General features: G+C 45.6%; 1 protein-coding gene and 9 non-coding genes across 10 annotated transcripts in view; 8 read left to right on the top strand and 2 right to left on the bottom strand.

Annotated features, from left to right (window-relative positions):
* LOC143448762 (receptor-interacting serine/threonine-protein kinase 1-like) overlaps positions 1 to 18,288 on the bottom strand; it is an 88,154-nt gene that overhangs the window by 22,437 nt on the left and 47,429 nt on the right. The gene's annotated exons all lie outside the window — the stretch shown is intronic.
* Positions 2,322 to 2,403, bottom strand: Trnas-uga (transfer RNA serine (anticodon UGA)). Its single transcript has one exon. It is a non-coding gene; the product is annotated as a tRNA-Ser (tRNA).
* Positions 4,617 to 4,698, top strand: Trnas-uga (transfer RNA serine (anticodon UGA)). The gene has a single exon. It is a non-coding gene; the product is annotated as a tRNA-Ser (tRNA).
* Trnas-uga (transfer RNA serine (anticodon UGA)) lies at positions 7,413 to 7,494 on the top strand. The gene has a single exon. It is a non-coding gene; the product is annotated as a tRNA-Ser (tRNA).
* Positions 9,423 to 9,504, top strand: Trnas-uga (transfer RNA serine (anticodon UGA)). The gene has a single exon. It is a non-coding gene; the product is annotated as a tRNA-Ser (tRNA).
* Trnas-uga (transfer RNA serine (anticodon UGA)) lies at positions 10,847 to 10,928 on the top strand. The gene has a single exon. It is a non-coding gene; the product is annotated as a tRNA-Ser (tRNA).
* Trnas-uga (transfer RNA serine (anticodon UGA)) lies at positions 11,005 to 11,086 on the top strand. Its single transcript has one exon. It is a non-coding gene; the product is annotated as a tRNA-Ser (tRNA).
* Positions 13,526 to 13,607, top strand: Trnas-uga (transfer RNA serine (anticodon UGA)). The gene has a single exon. It is a non-coding gene; the product is annotated as a tRNA-Ser (tRNA).
* Positions 15,973 to 16,054, top strand: Trnas-cga (transfer RNA serine (anticodon CGA)). The gene has a single exon. It is a non-coding gene; the product is annotated as a tRNA-Ser (tRNA).
* On the top strand, positions 16,135 to 16,216 carry Trnal-caa (transfer RNA leucine (anticodon CAA)). Its single transcript has one exon. It is a non-coding gene; the product is annotated as a tRNA-Leu (tRNA).

Below are 18,288 nucleotides of genomic sequence, written 5' to 3' on the forward strand. Positions count from 1 at the left end.
TGCAGTGTGAACTCAGGAAGGGAAACCTGAAATGCTTTTATCATGGAGAAAGCATTGTCTGACACAACCTTTTTTACTTTTGTTGTAAATCTAAACTTTTCTATTACGTTGTCATAAGCCTCAGCAATGTTTTCAGCTGTATGCCGTCCTAAAAATGAGTCCACTGCCAGGACAAAGCTGCGTAGCTTCCATTCTGCATCAACAAAATGCATAGTGATGCCCAAGAAACTTGTCATGTTGCGGTTAGTCCAGAGATCAATTTTCAAGTAAACATTTGACAAACGTGCAATTTCACGTCTCATCTCTTCTTCCATTTGCTGAATAACCGTTGGTATAAGGGAATTTCTAAATGTGGAGCGGCTTGGTATTACATATCTTGGTTCAGCAGTCAACAACAGATTTCTGAATGTTTGACTATCTACAATACTTAATGGTAACTTATCACAAGCTATTGATTTGAGTAGAGCTTTTGTTAATGCTTTTTGAGTGGCATCATATGAAGCAAATCGCTGGGAAGAAGAAGTTTGAAAAAATGACTTCATAGGTGGTTGACTCTGATCTACCTATCTATCTATCTATCTATCTGTCTTCTTCGTGTTTTCCTGGTGTTTTCTTTTGAGGTTTATATAATTAGGATAAAGATCGGGAGAACATCTCTTCAAATGCGTGATCAAGTTTGATGAAGCCTTGGTTGAAAACTTGAATTTCTTTTTGCAATTGTTGCAGCAAGCCTCAGTACTGGTCAAAGATTTAAAAAACTCTGACAGTGGCGTAGGAAAGGGTTCAGCACAGGTTTGGGAAGTATTTATTTGCTGTTCATCCATTTTTGAAATATTAAGATTTAGACTATATTGCAATTTAATAAGTTTTCTGTTGCTGCTGAAGTATGGGAAACAGTTTAGCTTTAGGGGTCACTTCCCAATAAAACGAAAATTTTGTGCCGGCAACACAGTGATTGTGACCGTGTCGCACTCAATGCGTCATATTAAAAAAAGTAAAAATTTTCCGGTCCAATGCGCATGTGACGTCGATGTGGAGTATTTCGTCGTTGCTTTGAAGACAGCTGGTTCCAGGTCTAGGCTAAGTTGTAAATTTTGCGTGGGTTTGAATTTTTGTTTTTTTGGAGTATTTGTCATAAAATGTTAAGCTAAAAACTTGTTGTAAAGTTTAGGCAATTGTTATAGAAAACTGAGTACATGGATTTTGTCCAAATTAAGACTGTAGACAGACATAACCTAGGTCTTGTTGCAAGCCAAAATTCAGGGTAGGTTTATAATGTAGTTTTGCGTTGGTAGCTTCTTGATTTAATGTACTTTGCATTGAAAAGCCTATCTCTTTGAATTGGGACATGACCCCTTAAACGTGAAAAAATTCATAAATTTTAGTTTTACTTATGACTATATCTATATATAGATATCTATAAATATTATATAAGGTAAGTGATTAGGATTAGGAATAGGTGATTAGGAGGGCAAGTTTCTGGTGGCCTAGACGTGAGTCTGGCCAGCTGGTGGCCTAGACGTGAGTCTAATGGTCATCAAACGATTGTTGGCTCGTCGCTCTGCGGCTCACTGGTTTGAACCTGCATCTTGTCGATCGACGTTCTCCGATTTTTCCACTGCACTATGAGTTCCCACCACCCACCCTCTGCTTTCATATCCATATGAATATGCATATGCAATATCCATATGAAATTGCAAAAGTAATATCGGCTTTGTCGGCAGGATTCGAACCTACGCGAGCTGGGGTCAACAGATTTCGAGTCTGTCGCCTTAACCACTCCGCCACGACAACTGTGCCTAATGCATAGATGAAATAGGTAAAATCGTACATTTCTGAATATCCATATGAAATTGCAAAAGTAATATCGGCGTTGTCGGCGGGATTCGAACCTACGCGGGCAGGAACCAACAGATTTCGAGTCTGTCGCCTTAACCACTCCGCCACGACAACTGTGCTTAATGCACAGATGAAATAGATAAAATGGCGCATTTCCGATTATCCATTTGAAATTGCAAAAGTAATATCGGCGTTGTCGGCAGGATTCGGGGATTCGATTTAGATTTCGGGCAGGGCCCAACGACAACTGTGCTTAAAGTTCAACGCAAATAAATAAGATCGCACTTTTCTCGAATCTGTTATGAAAACATAATTTCAATCCCGCGTTGTCGGCAGGATTCGAACCTACGCGGACAGAGCCCTACATATTTCAAGTCTGTCGCCTTAACCACTCGGCCACGATAACTGTGCTTAATGTTCAACGCAAATAAATAAGATGGCACTTTTCTCGAATCTCTTATGAAAACATAATTTCACATCCGCGTTGTCGGCAGGATTCGAACCTGCGCGGGCAGAGCCCAACAGATTTCAAGTCTGTCGCCTTAACCACTCGGCCACGACAACTGTGCTTAATGTTCAATGCAAATAAATAAACTCGCATTTTTCTCGAATCTCTTATGAAAACATAATTTCAATCCCGCGTTGTCGGCAGGATTCGAACTTACGCGGGCAGAGCCCAAAATGATTCAATTCTGTCGCCTTAACCACTCGGCCACGACGACTGTGCTTAATTTACAATGCAAATTGTTAAAATGGCACTTTTCTCGAATCTCTTGTGAAAAAATAATTTCAATTCCGCGTTGTCGGCAATATTCCAACCTACGCGGGCAGACCAACTAATTTCAAGTCTGTCGCGTTAACCACTCCGTCACGACAACTGTGCTTAATTTGCACTGCAAATAGATAAACTCGCACTTTTCTCGAATCTCTTATGAAAAAGTTATGTTAACGTTTGCTGCCACTGTTTTCAGTTCCTTGTTAAACTAGAGTTTCCTAGTTAACTAAAAGCTAGTTTCAACCAAATTTTAAGTACTAAAGTAAACTTCTGTTATTTCCTTCAGTTTGACTTTCTGTTAACCTAAGCGCCTATATTTGAAAAATATCGTTACAAATTTCAAGTCTGTATTTTCAGTCTAGCTAGCTGGTGGCCTAGACGTCTGTCTAGCCAGCTGGTGGCCTAGACGTATGTCTAGCAGACGTCAGTCTAGCTGGTGACCTAGACGTCAATCTAGCAGTCTAGCCAGCCCATACTGGCCAGCTGGTGGCCTAGACGTCAGTCTAGCCAGCTGGTGGCCTAGACGTCAGTCTAGCCAGCTGGTGGCCTAGACGTCATGATGAGTGGTTAAGGCGACAGACTCGAAATCTGTTGGTTCCTGCCCGCGTACGTTCGAATCCCGCCGACAACGCCGATATTACTTTTTGCAATTTCATATGGATATTCGGAAATGTGGCATTTCATCTATTTCATCTATGCATTAGGCACAGTTGTCGTGGCGGAGTGGTTAAGGCGACAGACTCTAAATCTGTTGGGCCCAGCCCGCGTACGTTCGAATCCCGCCGACAAAGCCGATATTACTTTTGCAACTTAATCTGGATATTGCATATGCATATTCATATGAATATGAAACTAGGGGGTGGGTGGAGGGTACACATACTACAGTGGAAAAATCGGTGAACGTCGATCGACAAGATGCAGGTTCAAACCAGCGGGCCGCAGAGTGACGAGCCAACAACCGTTTGATGACCATAGACTGACGTCTAGGCCACCAGCTGGCCAGTCTGGGCTGGCTAGACTGCTAGACTGACGTCTAGGTCACCAGCTAGACTGACGTCTGCTAGACTGACGTCGAGGCCACCAGCTGGCCAGACTGACGTCGAGGCCACCAGCTGGCCAGACTGACGTCGAGGCCACCAGCTGGCCAGACTGACGTCGAGGCCACCAGCTGGCCAGACTGACGTCGAGGCCACCAGCTGGCCAGACTGACGTCGAGGCCACCAGCTGGCCAGTCTGGGCTGGCTAGACTGCTAGACTGACCTCTAGGCCACCAGCTGGCCAGTCTGGGCCACCAGCTGGCCAGTCTGGGCCACCAGCTAGACTGACGTCTGCTAGACTGTCGTCTAGGCCACCAGCTAGACTGACGTCTGCTAGACTGACGTCTAGGCCACCAGCTGGCTAGACAGACGTCTAGGCCACCAGCTGGCTAGACTGAAAAATACAGACTTGAAATTTGTAACGATTTTTTTCAAATATAGGCGCTTAGGTTAACGGAAAGTCAAACTGAAGGAAATAACAGAAGTTTACTTTAGTACTTAAAATTTGGTTGAAACTAGCTTTTAGTTAACTAGGAAACTCTAGTTTAACAAGGAACTGAAAAAAGTGGCAGCAAACGTTAACATAAATTTTTCATAAGAGATTCGAGAAAAGTGCGAGTTTATCTATTTGCAGTGCAAATTAAGCACAGTTGTCGTGACGGAGTGGTTAACGCGACAGACTTGAAATTAGTTGGGCTCTGCCCGCGTAGGTTGGAATATTGCCGACAACGCGGAATTGAAATTATTTTTTCACAAGAGATTCGAGAAAAGTGCCATTTTAACAATTTGCATTGTAAATTAAGCACAGTTGTCGTGGCCGAGTGGTTAAGGCGACAGAATTGAAATATGTAGGGCTCTGCCCGCGTAAGTTCGAATCCTGCCGACAACGCGGGATTGAAATTATGTTTTCATAAGAGATTCGAGAAAAGTGCGAGTTTATTTATTTGCATTGAACATTAAGCACAGTTGTCGTGGCCGAGTGGTTAAGGCGACAGACTTGAAATCTTTTGGGCTCTGCCCGCGCAGGTTCGAATCCTGCCGACAACGCGGATGTGAAATTATGTTTTCATAAGAGATTCGAGAAAAGTGCCATCTTATTTATTTGCGTTGAACATTAAGCACAGTTATCGTGGCCGAGTGGTTAAGGCGACAGACTCGAAATCTGTTGGTTCCTGCCCGCGTACGTTCGAATCCCGCCGACAACGCCGATATTACTTTTGCAATTTCATATGAATATTCGGAAATGTGGCATTTTATCTATTTCATCTATGCATTAGGCACAGTTGTCGTGGCGGAGTGGTTAAGGCGACAGACTCGAAATCTGTTGGGCCCAGCCCGCGTACGTTCGAATCCCGCCGACAAAGCCGATATTACTTTTGCAACTTAATCTGGATATTGCATATGCATATTCATATGAATATGAAACTAGGGGGTGGGTGGAGGGTACACATACTACAGTGGAAAAATCGGTGAACGTCGATCGACAAGATGCAGGTTCAAACCAGCGGGCCGCAGAGTGACGAGCCAACAACCGTTTGTTGACCATAGACTGACGTCTAGGCCACCAGCTGGCCAGTCTGGGCTGGCTAGACTGCTAGACTGACGTCTAGGCCACCAGCTAGACTGACGTCTGCTAGACTGTCGTCTAGGCCACCAGCTAGACTGACGTCTGCTAGACTGACGTCTAGGCCACCAGCTAGACTGACGTCTGCTAGACTGACGTCTAGGCCACCAGCTGGCTAGACTGAAAAATACAGACTTGAAGTTTGTAACGATATTTTTCAAATATAGGCGCTTAGGTTAACAGAAAGTCAAACTGAAGGAAATAACAGAAGTTTACTTTAGTACTTAAAATTTGGTTGAAACTAGCTTTTAGTTAACTAGGAAACTCTAGTTTAACAAGGAACTGAAAAAAGTGGCAGCAAACGTTAACATAAATTTTTCATAAGAGATTCGAGAAAAGTGCGAGTTTATCTATTTGCAGTGCAAATTAAGCACAGTTGTCGTGACGGAGTGGTTAACGCGACAGACTTGAAATTAGTTGGGCTCTGCCCGCGTAGGTTGGAATATTGCCGACAACGCGGAATTGAAATTATTTTTTCACAAGAGATTCGAGAAAAGTGCCATTTTAACAATTTGCATTGTAAATTAAGCACAGTTGTCGTGGCCGAGTGGTTAAGGCGACAGACTTGAAATATGTAGGGCTCTGTCCGCGTAGGTTTGAATCCTGCCGATAACGCGGGATTGAAATTATGTTTTCATAACAGATTCGAGAAAAGTGCGATCTTATTTATTTGCGTTGAACTTTAAGCACCGTTGTCGTTGGGCCCTGCCCGAAATCTGAATCGAATCCCCGAATCCTGCCGACAACGCCGATATTACATTTGCAATTTCATATGAATATTCGGAAATGTGGCATTTTATCTATTTCATCTATGCATTAGGCACAGTTGTCGTGGCGGAGTGGTTAAGGCGACAGACTCGAAATCTGTTGGGCTTAGCCCGCGTACGTTCGAATCCCGCCGACAAAGCCGATATCACTTTTGCAACTTAATCTGGATATTGCATATGTTTATTCATATGAATATGAAACTAGGGGGTGGGTGGAGGGTACACATACTACAGTGGAAAAATCGGTGAACGTCGATCGACAAGATGCAGGTTCAAACCAGCGGGCCGCAGAGTGACGAGCCAACAACCGTTTGTTGACCATAGACTGACGTCTAGGCCACCGGCTGGCCAGACTGACGTCTAGGCCACCAGCTGGCCAGTCTGGTCTGGCTAGACTGCTAGACTGACGTCTAGGCCACCAGCTGGCCAGTCTGGGCTGGCTAGACTGCTAGACTGACGTCTAGGCCACCAGCTAGACTGACGTCTGCTAGACTGTCGTCTAGGCCACCAGCTAGACTGACGTCTGCTAGACTGTCGTCTAGGCCACCAGCTAGACTGACGTCTGCTAGACTGTCCTCTAGGCCACCAGCTAGACTGACGTCTGCTAGACTGTCGTCTAGGCCACCAGCTAGACTGACGTTTTCTAGACTGTCGTCTAGGCCACCAGCTGGCTAGAATGACGTCTAGGCCACCAGCTAGACTGACGTCTTCTAGACTGTCGTCTAGGCCACCAGCTGGCTAGAATGACGTCTAGGCCACCAGCTGGCTAGACTGACGTCTAGGCCACCAGCTGGCCAGACTGAAAAATACAGACTTGAAATTTGTAACGATATTTTTCAAATATAGGCGCTTAGGTTAACAGAAAGTCAAACTGAAGGAAATAACAGAAGTTTATTTTAGTACTTAAAATTTGGTTGAAACTAGCTTTTAGTTAACTAGGAAACTCTAGTTTAACAAGGAACTGAAAAAAGTGGCAGCAAACGTTAACATAAATTTTTCATAAGAGATTCGAGAAAAGTGCGAGTTTATCTATTTGCAGTGCAAATTAGGCACAGTTGTCGTGACGGAGTGGTTAACGCGACAGACTTGAAATTAGTTGGGCTCTGCCCGCGTAGGTTGGAATATTGCCGACAACGCGGAATTGAAATTATTTTTTCACAAGAGATTCGAGAAAAGTGCCATTTTAACAATTTGCATTGTAAATTAAGCACAGTTGTCGTGGCCGAGTGGTTAAGGCGACAGAATTGAAATATGTAGGGCTCTGCCCGCGTAAGTTGGAATCCTGCCGACAACGCGGGATTGAAATTATGTTTTCATAAGAGATTCGAGAAAAGTGCGAGTTTATTTATTTGCATTGAACATTAAGCACAGTTGTCGTGGCCGAGTGGTTAAGGCGACAGACTTGAAATATGTAGGGCTCTGCCCGCGCAGGTTCGAATCCTGCCGACAATGCGGATGTGAAATTATGTTTTCATAAGAGATTCGAGAAAAGTGCCATCTTATTTATTTGCGTTGAACATTAAGCACAGTTATCGTGGCCGAATGGTTAAGGCGACAGACTTGAAATATGTAGGGCTCTGTCCGCGTAGGTTCGAATCCTGCCGACAACGCGGGATTGAAATTATGTTTTCATAACAGATTCGAGAAAAGTGCGATCTTATTTATTTGCGTTGAACTTTAAGCACAGTTGTCGTTGGGCCCTGCCCGAAATCTGAATCGAATCCCCGAATCCTGCCGACAACGCCGATATTACTTTTGCAATTTCAAATGGATAATCGGAAATGCGCCATTTTATCTATTTCATCTGTGCATTAAGCACAGTTGTCGTGGTCGAGTGGTTAAGGCGACAGACTCGAAATCTGTTGGTTCCTGCCCGCGTACGTTCGAATCCCGCCGACAACGCCGATATTACTTTTGCAATATCATATGAATATTCGGAAATGTGGAATTTTATCTATTTCATCTATGCATTAGGCACAGTTGTCGTGGCGGAGTGGTTAAGGCGACAGACTCGAAATCTGTTGGGCCTAGCCCGCGTACGTTCGAATCCCGCCGACAAAGCCGATATTACTTTTGCAACTTAATCTGGATATTGCATATGCTTATTCATATGAATATGAAACTAGGGGATGGGTGGAAAAATCGGTGAACGTCGATCGACAAGATGCAGGTTCAAACCAGCGGGCCGCAGAGTGACGAGCCAACAACCGTTTGTTGACCATAGACTGACGTCTAGGCCACCGGCTGGCCAGACTGACGTCTAGGCCACCGGCTGGCCAGACTGACGTCTAGGCCACCGGCTGGCCAGACTGACGTCTAGGCCACCAGCTGGCCAGTCTGGTCTGGCTAGACTGCTAGACTGACGTCTAGGCCACCAGCTGGCCAGTCTGGGCTGGCTAGACTGCTAGACTGACGTCTAGGCCACCAGCTGGCTAGACTGACGTCTGCTAGACTGTCGTCTAGGCCACCAGCTAGACTGACGTCTGCTAGACTGTCGTCTAGGCCACCAGCTAGACTGACGTCTGCTAGACTGTCGTCTAGGCCACCAGCTAGACTGACGTCTGCTAGACTGTCGTCTAGGCCACCAGCTAGACTGACGTCTGCTAGACTGTCGTCTAGGCCACCAGCTAGACTGACGTCTGCTAGACTGTCGTCTAGGCCACCAGCTAGACTGACGTCTTCTAGACTGTCGTCTAGGCCACCAGCTGGCTAGAATGACGTCTAGGCCACCAGCTAGACTGACGTCTTCTAGACTGTGGTCTAGGCCACCAGCTGGCTAGAATGACGTCTAGGCCACCAGCTGGCCAGACTGAAAAATACAGACTTGAAATTTGTAACGATATTTTTCAAATATAGGCGCTTAGGTTAACAGAAAGTCAAACTGAAGGAAATAACAGAAGTTTGTTTTAGTACTTAAAATTTGGTTGAAACTAGCTTTTAGTTAACTAGGAAACTCTAGTTTAACAAGGAACTGAAAAAAGTGGCAGCAAACGTTAACATAAATTTTTCATAAGAGATTCGAGAAAAGTGCGAGTTTATCTATTTGCAGTGCAAATTAAGCACAGTTGTCGTGACGGAGTGGTTAATGCGACAGACTTGAAATTAGTTGGGCCCTGCCCGCGTAGGTTGGAATATTGCCGACAACGCGGAATTGAAATTATTTTTTCACAACAGATTCGAGAAAAGTGCCATTTTAACAATTTGCATTGTAAATTAAGCACAGTTGTCGTGGCCGAGTGGTTAAGGCGACAGAATTGAAATATGTAGGGCTCTGCCCGCGTAAGTTCGAATCCTGCCGACAACGCGGGATTGAAATTATGTTTTCATAAGAGATTCGAGAAAAGTGCGAGTTTATTTATTTGCATTGAACATTAAGCACAGTTTTCGTGGCCGAGTGGTTAAGGCGACAGACTTGAAATCTGTTGGGCTCTGCCCGCGCAGGTTCGAATCCTGCCGACAACGCGGATGTGAAATTATGTTTTCATAAGAGATTCGAGAAAAGTGCCATCTTATTTATTTGCGTTGAACATTAAGCACAGTTATCGTGGCCGAGTGGTTAAGGCGACAGACTTGAAATATGTAGGGCTCTGTCCGCGTAGGTTCGAATCCTGCCGATAACGCGGGATTGAAATTATGTTTTCATAACAGATTCGAGAAAAGTGCGATCTTATTTATTTGCGTTGAACTTTAAGCACAGTTGTCGTTGGGCCCTGCCCGAAATCTGAATCGAATCCCCGAATCCTGCCGACAACGCCGATATTACTTTTGCAATTTCAAATGGATAATCGGAAATGCGCCATTTTATCTATTTCATCTGTGCATTAAGCACAGTTGTCGTGGCCGAGTGGTTAAGGCGACAGACTCGAAATCTGTTGGTTCCTGCCCGCGTACGTTCGAATCCCGCCGACAACGCCGATATTACTTTTGCAATTTCATATGAATATTCGGAAATGTGGCATTTTATCTATTTCATCTATGCATTAGGCACAGTTGTCGTGGCGGAGTGGTTAAGGCGACAGACTCGAAATCTGTTGGGCCTAGCCCGCGTACGTTCGAATCCCGCCGACAAAGCCGATATTACTTTTGCAACTTAATCTGGATATTGCATATGCTTATTCATATGAATATGAAACTAGGGGATGGGTGGAAAAATCGGTGAACGTCGATCGACAAGATGCAGGTTCAAACCAGCGGGCCTCAGAGTGACGAGCCAACAACCGTTTGTTGACCATAGACTGACGTCTAGGCCACCAGCTGGCCAGTCTGGACTGGCTAGACTGCTAGACTGACGTCTAGGCCACCAGCTAGACTGACGTCTGCTAGACTGTCGTCTAGGCCACCAGCTAGACTGACGTCTGCTAGACTGACGTCTAGGCCACCAGCTGGCTAGACTGAAAAATACAGACTTGAAATTTGTAACGATATTTTTCAAATATAGGCGCTTAGGTTAACAGAAAGTCAAACTGAAGGAAATAACAGAAGTTTACTTTAGTACTTAAAATTTGGTTGAAACTAGCTTTTAGTTAACTAGGAAACTCTAGTTTAACAAGGAACTGAAAAAAGTGGCAGCAAACGTTAACATAAATTTTTCATAAGAGATTCGAGAAAAGTGCGAGTTTATCTATTTGCAGTGCAAATTAAGCACAGTTGTCGTGACGGAGTGGTTAACGCGACAGACTTGAAATTAGTTGGGCTCTGCCCGCGTAGGTTGGAATATTGCCGACAACGCGGGATTGAAATTATGTTTTCATAAGAGATTCGAGAAAAGTGCGAGTTTATTTATTTGCATTGAACATTAAGCACAGTTGTCGTGGCCGAGTGGTTAAGGCGACAGACTTGAAATCTGTTGGGCTCAGCCCGCGCAGGTTCGAATCCTGCCGACAACGCGGATGTGAAATTATGTTTTCATAAGAGATTCGAGAAAAGTGCCATCTTATTTATTTGCGTTGAACATCAAGCACAGTTATCGTGGCCGAGTGGTTAAGGCGACAGACTTGAAATATGTAGGGCTCTGCCCGCGTAGGTTCGAATCCTGCCGATAACGCGGGATTGAAATTATGTTTTCATAACAGATTCGAGAAAAGTGCGATCTTATTTATTTGCGTTGAACTTTAAGCACAGTTGTCGTTGGGCCCTGCCCGAAATCTGAATCGAATCCCTGAATCCTGCCGACAACGCCGATATTACTTTTGCAATTTCAAATGGATAATCGGAAATGCGCCATTTTATCTATTTCATCTATGCATTAGGCACAGTTGTCGTGGCCGAGTGGTTAAGGCGACAGACTCGAAATCTGTTGGTTCCTGCCCGCGTACGTTCGAATCCCGCCGACAACGCCGATATTACTTTTGCAATTTCATATGAATATTCGGAAATGTGGCATTTTATCTATTTCATCTATGCATTAGGCACAGTTGTCGTGGCGGAGTGGTTAAGGCGACAGACTCGAAATCTGTTGGGCCTAGCCTGCGTACGTTCAAATCCCGCCGACAAAGCCGATATTACTTTTGCAACTTAATCTGGATATTGCATATGCTTATTCATATGAATATGAAACTAGGGGATGGGTGGAGGGTACACATACTACAGTGGAAAAATCGGTGAACGTCGATCGACAAGATGCAGGTTCAAACCAGCGGGCCGCAGAGTGACGAGCCAACAACCGTTTGTTGACCATAGACTGACGTCTAGGCCACCAGCTGGCCAGACTGAAAAATACAGACTTGAAATTTGTAACGATATTTTTCAAATATAGGCGCTTAGGTTAACAGAAAGTCAAACTGAAGGAAATAACAGAAGTTTATTTTAGTACTTAAAATTTGGTTGAAACTAGCTTTTAGTTAACTAGGAAACTCTAGTTTAACAAGGAACTGAAAAAAGTGGCAGCAAACTTTAACATAAATTTTTCATAAGAGATTCGAGAAAAGTGCGAGTTTATCTATTTGCAGTGCAAATTAAGCACAGTTGTCGTGACGGAGTGGTTAACGCGACAGACATGAAATTAGTTGGGCTCTGCCCGCGTAGGTTGGAATATTGCCGACAACGCGGAATTGAAATTATTTTTTCACAAGAGATTCGAGAAAAGTGGCATTTTAACAATTTGCATTGTAAATTAAGCACAGTCGTCGTGGCCGAGTGGTTAAGGCGACAGACTTGAAATATGTAGGGCTCTGCCCGCGTAGGTTCGAATCCTGCCGATAACGCGGGATTGAAATTATGTTTTCATAACAGATTCGAGAAAAGTGCGATCTTATTTATTTGCGTTGAACTTTAAGCACAGTTGTCGTTGGGCCCTGCCCGAAATCTGAATCGAATCCCCGAATCCTGCCGACAACGCCGATATTACTTTTGCAATTTCAAATGGATAATCGGAAATGCGCCATTTTATCTATTTCATCTGTGCATTAAGCACAGTTGTCGTGGCCGAGTGGTTAAGGCGACAGACTCGAAATCTGTTGGTTCCTGCCCGCGTACGTTCGAATCCCGCCGACAAAGCCGATATTACTTTTGCAACTTAATCTGGATATTGCATATGCATATTCATATGAATATGAAACTAGGGGGTGGGGGGAGGGTACACATACTACAGTGGAAAAATCGGTGAACGTCGATCGACAAGATGCAGGTTCAAACCAGCGGGCCGCAGAGTGACGAGCCAACAACCGTTTGTTGACCATAGACTGACGTCTAGGCCACCAGCTGGCCAGACTGACGTCTAGGCCACCAGCTGGCTAGACTGACGTCTAGGCCACCAGCTGGCCAGTCTGGACTGGCTAGACTGCTAGACTGTCGTCTAAGCCACCAGCTAGACTGACGTCTAGGCCACCAGCTGGCCAGTCTGGACTGGCTAGACTGCTAGACTGTCGTCTAGGCCACCAGCTAGACTGACGTCGAGGCCACCAGCTGGCTAAACTGAAAAATACAGACTTGAAATTTGTAACGATTATTTTCAAATATAGGCGCTTAGGTTAACAGAAAGTCAAACTGAAGGAAATAACAGAAGTTTACTTTAGTACTTAAAATTTGGTTGAAACTAGCTTTTAGTTAACTAGGAAACTCTAGTTTAACAAGGAACTGAAAAAAGTGGCAGCAAACGTTAACATAAATTTTTCATAAGAGATTCGAGAAAAGTGCGAGTTTATCTATTTGCAGTGCAAATTAAGCACAGTTGTCGTGACGGAGTGGTTAACGCGACAGACTTGAAATTAGTTGGGCTCTGCCCGCGTAGGTTGGAATATTGCCGACAACGCGGAATTGAAATTATTTTTTCACAAGAGATTCGAGTAAAGTGCCATTTTAACAATTTGCATTGTAAATTAAGCACAGTTGTCGTGGCCGAGTGGTTAAGGCGACAGAATTGAAATATGTAGGGCTCTGCCCGCGTAGGTTCGAATCCTGCCGACAACGCGGGATTGAAATTATGTTTTCATAAGAGATTCGAGAAAAGTGCGAGTTTATTTATTTGCATTGAACATTAAGCACAGTTGTCGTGGCCGAGTGGTTAAGGCGACAGACTTGAAATCTCTTGGGCTCTGCCCGCGCAGGTTCGAATCCTGCCGACAACGCGGATGTGAAATTATGTTTTCATAAGAGATTCGAGAAAAGTGCCATCTTATTTATTTGCGTTGAACATTAAGCACAGTTATCGTGGCCGAGTGGTTAAGGCGACAGACTTGAAATATGTAGGGCTCTGTCCGCGTAGGTTCGAATCCTGCCGATAACGCGGGATTGAAATTATGTTTTCATAACAGATTCGAGAAAAGTGCGATCTTATTTATTTGCGTTGAACTTTAAGCACAGTTGTCGTTGGGCCCTGCCCGAAATCTGAATCGAATCCCCGAATCCTGCCGACAACGCCGATATTACTTTTGCAATTTCAAATGGATAATCGGAAATGCGCCATTTTATCTATTTCATCTGTGCATTAAGCACAGTTGTCGTGGCCGAGTGGTTAAGGCGACAGACTCGAAATCTGTTGGTTCCTGCCCGCGTACGTTCGAATCCCGCCGACAACGCCGATATTACTTTTGCAATTTCATATGAATATTCGGAAATGTGGCATTTTATCTATTTCATCTATGCATTAGGCACAGTTGTCGTGGCGGAGTGGTTAAGGCGACAGACTCGAAATCTGTTTGGCCTAGCCCGCGTACGTTCGAATCCCGCCGACAAAGCCGATATTACTTTTGCAACTTAATCTGGATATTGCATATGCTTATTCATATGAATATGAAACTAGGGGGCGGGTGGAGGGTACACATACTACAGTGGAAAAATCGGTGAACGTCGATCGACAAGATGCAGGTTCAAACCAGCGGTCCGCAGAGTGACGAGCCAACAACCGTGTGTTGACCATAGACTGACGTCCAGGCCACCAGCTGGCCAGACTGACGTCCAGGCCACCAGCTGGCCAGAATCCCAGGCTAGACTGCTGGCTAGACTGGCTGGCTAGACTGCTAGACTGACGTCTATGCCACCAGCTAGACTGACGTCCAGGCCACCACTGGCCAGACTGACGTCCAGGCCACCAGCTGGCTAGACTGAAAAATACAGACTTGAAATTTGTAACGATATTTTTCAAATATAGGCGCTTAGGTTAACAGAAAGTCAAACTGAACGAAATAACAGAAGTCTATTTTAGTACTTAAAATTTGGTTGAAACTAGCTTTTAGTTAACTAGGAAACTCTAGTTTAACAAGGAACTGAAAAAAGTGGCAGCAAACGTTAACATAAATTTTTCATAAGAGATTCGAGAAAAGTGCGAGTTTATCTATTTGCAGTGCAAATTAAGCACAGTTGTCGTGACGGAGTGGTTAACGCGACAGACTTGAAATTAGTTGGGCTCTGCCCGCGTAGGTTGGAATATTGCCGACAACGCGGAATTGAAATTATTTTTTCACAAGAGATTCGAGAAAAGTGCCATTTTAACAATTTGCATTGTAAATTAAGCACAGTCGTCGTGGCCGAGTGGTTAAGGCGACAGAATTGAAATATGTAGGGCTCTGCCCGCGTAAGTTCGAATCCTGCCGACAACGCGGGATTGAAATTATGTTTTCATAAGAGATTCGAGAAAAGTGCGAGTTTATTTATTTGCATTGAACATTAAGCACAGTTTTCGTGGCCGAGTGGTTAAGGCGACAGACTCGAAATCTCTTGGGCCCAGCCCGCGTACGTTCGAATCCCGCCGACAAAGCCGATATTACTTTTGCAACTTAATCTGGATATTGCATATGCTTATTCATATGAATATGAAACTAGGGGGTGGGCGGAGGGTACACATACTACAGTGGAAAAATCGGTGAACGTCGATCGACAAGATGCAGGTTCAAATCAGCGGGCCGCAGAGTGACGAGCCAACAACCGTTTGTTGACCATAGACTGACGACGTCTAGGCCACCAGCTGGCCAGTCTGACGACGTCTAGGCCACCAGCTGGCCATACTGACGACGTCTAGGCCACCAGCTGGCCATACTGACGACGTCTAGGCCACCAGCTGGCCATACTGACGACGTCTAGGCCACCAGCTGGCCATACTGACGACGTCTAGGCCACCAGCTGGCCATACTGACGACGTCTAGGCCACCAGCTGGCCATACTGACGACGTCTAGGCCACCAGCTGGCCATACTGACGACGTCTAGGCCACCAGCTGGCCAGACTGACGACGACTGACGACGTCTAGGCCACCAGCTGGCCAGACTGACGTCTAAATTTTTCATAAGAGGTTCGAGAAAAGTGCGTTTTTATCTATTTGCATTACACATTAAGCACAGTTGTCGTGGCCGAGTGGTTAAGGCGACAGACTCGAAATCAGTTAGGCTATGCCCGCGTAGGTTCAAATCCTGCCGACAACGCCGATATTACTTTTGCAATTTCATATGGATATTCGGAAAAGTGCGATTTTATCTATTTCATCTATGCATTAAGCACAGTTGTCGTGGCCGAGTGGTTAAGGCGACAGACTCGAAATCTGTTGGGCCCTGCCCGCGTAGGTTCGAATCCCGCCGACAACGCCGATATTACTTTTGCAATTAATTCATATGGATATTTGGAAATGTGTGATTTTATCTATTTCATCTATGCATTAAGCACAGTTGTCGTGGCCGAGTGGTTAAGGCGACAGACTCAAAATCTGTTGGGCTCTGCCCGCGTAGGTTCGAATCCCGCCGACAACGCCGATATTACTTTTGCAATTTCATATGGATATTCAGAAATGTACCATTTTAACTATTTCATCTATGCATTAGGCACAGTTGTCGTGGCGGAGTGGTTAAGGCGACAGATTCGAAATCTGTTGAGCCCAGCTCGCGTAGGTTCGAATCCTGCCGACAAGGCCGATATTACTTTTGCAACTTAATCTGGATATTGCATATGCTTATTCATATGAATATGAAACTAGGGGGTGGGCGGAGGGTACACATACTACAGTGGAAAAATCGGTGAACGTCGATCGACAAGATGCAGGTTCAAACCAGCGGGCCGCAGAGTGACGAGCCAACAATCGTTTGATGACCATAGACTGACGTCTAGGCCACCAGCTGGCCAGACTGAAAAATACAGACTTGAAATTTGTAACGATATTTTTCAAATATAGGCGCTTAGGTTAACAGAAAGTCAAACTGAACGAAATAACAGAAGTCTATTTTAGTACTTAAAATTTGGTTGAAACTAGCTTTTAGTTAACTAGGAAACTCTAGTTTAACAAGGAACTGAAAAAAGTGGCAGCAAACGTTAACATAAATTTTTCATAAGAGATTCGAGAAAAGTGCGAGTTTATCTATTTGCAGTGCAAATTAAGCACAGTTGTCGTGACGGAGTGGTTAACGCGACAGACTTGAAATTAGTTGGGCTCTGCCCGCGTAGGTTGGAATATTGCCGACAACGCGGAATTGAAATTATTTTTTCACAAGAGATTCGAGAAAAGTGCCATTTTAACAATTTGCATTGTAAATTAAGCACAGTCGTCGTGGCCGAGTGGTTAAGGCGACAGAATTGAAATATGTAGGGCTCTGCCCGCGTAAGTTCGAATCCTGCCGACAACGCGGGATTGAAATTATGTTTTCATAAGAGATTCGAGAAAAGTGCGAGTTTATTTATTTGCATTGAACATTAAGCACAGTTTTCGTGGCCGAGTGGTTAAGGCGACAGACTCGAAATCTGTTGGGCCCAGCCCGCGTACGTTCGAATCCCGCCGACAAAGCCGATATTACTTTTGCAACTTAATCTGGATATTGCATATGCTTATTCATATGAATATGAAACTAGGGGGTGGGCGGAGGGTACACATACTACAGTGGAAAAATCGGTGAACGTCGATCGACAAGATGCAGGTTCAAATCAGCGGGCCGCAGAGTGACGAGCCAACAACCGTTTGTTGACCATAGACTGACGACGTCTAGGCCACCAGCTGGCCAGACTGACGACGTCTAGGCCACCAGCTGGCCAGACTGACGACGTCTAGGCCACCAGCTGGCCAGACTGACGACGTCTAGGCCACCAGCTGGCCAGACTGACGACGTCTAGGCCACCAGCTGGCCAGACTGACGACGTCTAGGCCACCAGCTGGCCAGACTGACGACGTCTAGGCCACCAGCTGGCCAGACTGACGACGTCTAGGCCACCAGCTGGCCAGACTGACGACGTCTAGGCCACCAGCTGGCCAGACTGACGACGTCTAGGCCACCAGCTGGCCAGACTGACGACGTCTAGGCCACCAGCTGGCCAGACTGACGACGTCTAGGCCACCAGCTGGCCAGACTGACGACGTCTAGGCCACCAGCTGGCCAGACTGACGACGTCTAGGCCACCAGCTGGCCAGACTGACGACGTCTAGGCCACCAGCTGGCCAGACTGACGACGTCTAGGCCACCAGCTGGCCAGACTGACGACGTCTAGGCCACCAGCTGGCCAGACTGACGACGTCTAGGCCACCAGCTGGCCAGACTGACGACGTCTAGGCCACCAGCTGGCCAGACTGACGACGTCTAGGCCACCAGCTGGCCAGACTGACGACGTCTAGGCCACCAGCTGGCCAGACTGACGACGTCTAGGCCACCAGCTGGCCAGACTGACGACGTCTAGGCCACCAGCTGGCCAGACTGACGACGTCTAGGCCACCAGCTGGCCAGACTGACGACGTCTAGGCCACCAGCTGGCCAGACTGACGACGTCTAGGCCACCAGCTGGCCAGACTGACGACGTCTAGGCCACCAGCTGGCCAGACTGACGACGTCTAGGCCACCAGCTG

Source organism: Clavelina lepadiformis, chromosome 3 (assembly GCF_947623445.1).
Source record: "Clavelina lepadiformis chromosome 3, kaClaLepa1.1, whole genome shotgun sequence".
Classification (NCBI taxonomy): domain Eukaryota; kingdom Metazoa; phylum Chordata; class Ascidiacea; order Aplousobranchia; family Clavelinidae; genus Clavelina; species Clavelina lepadiformis.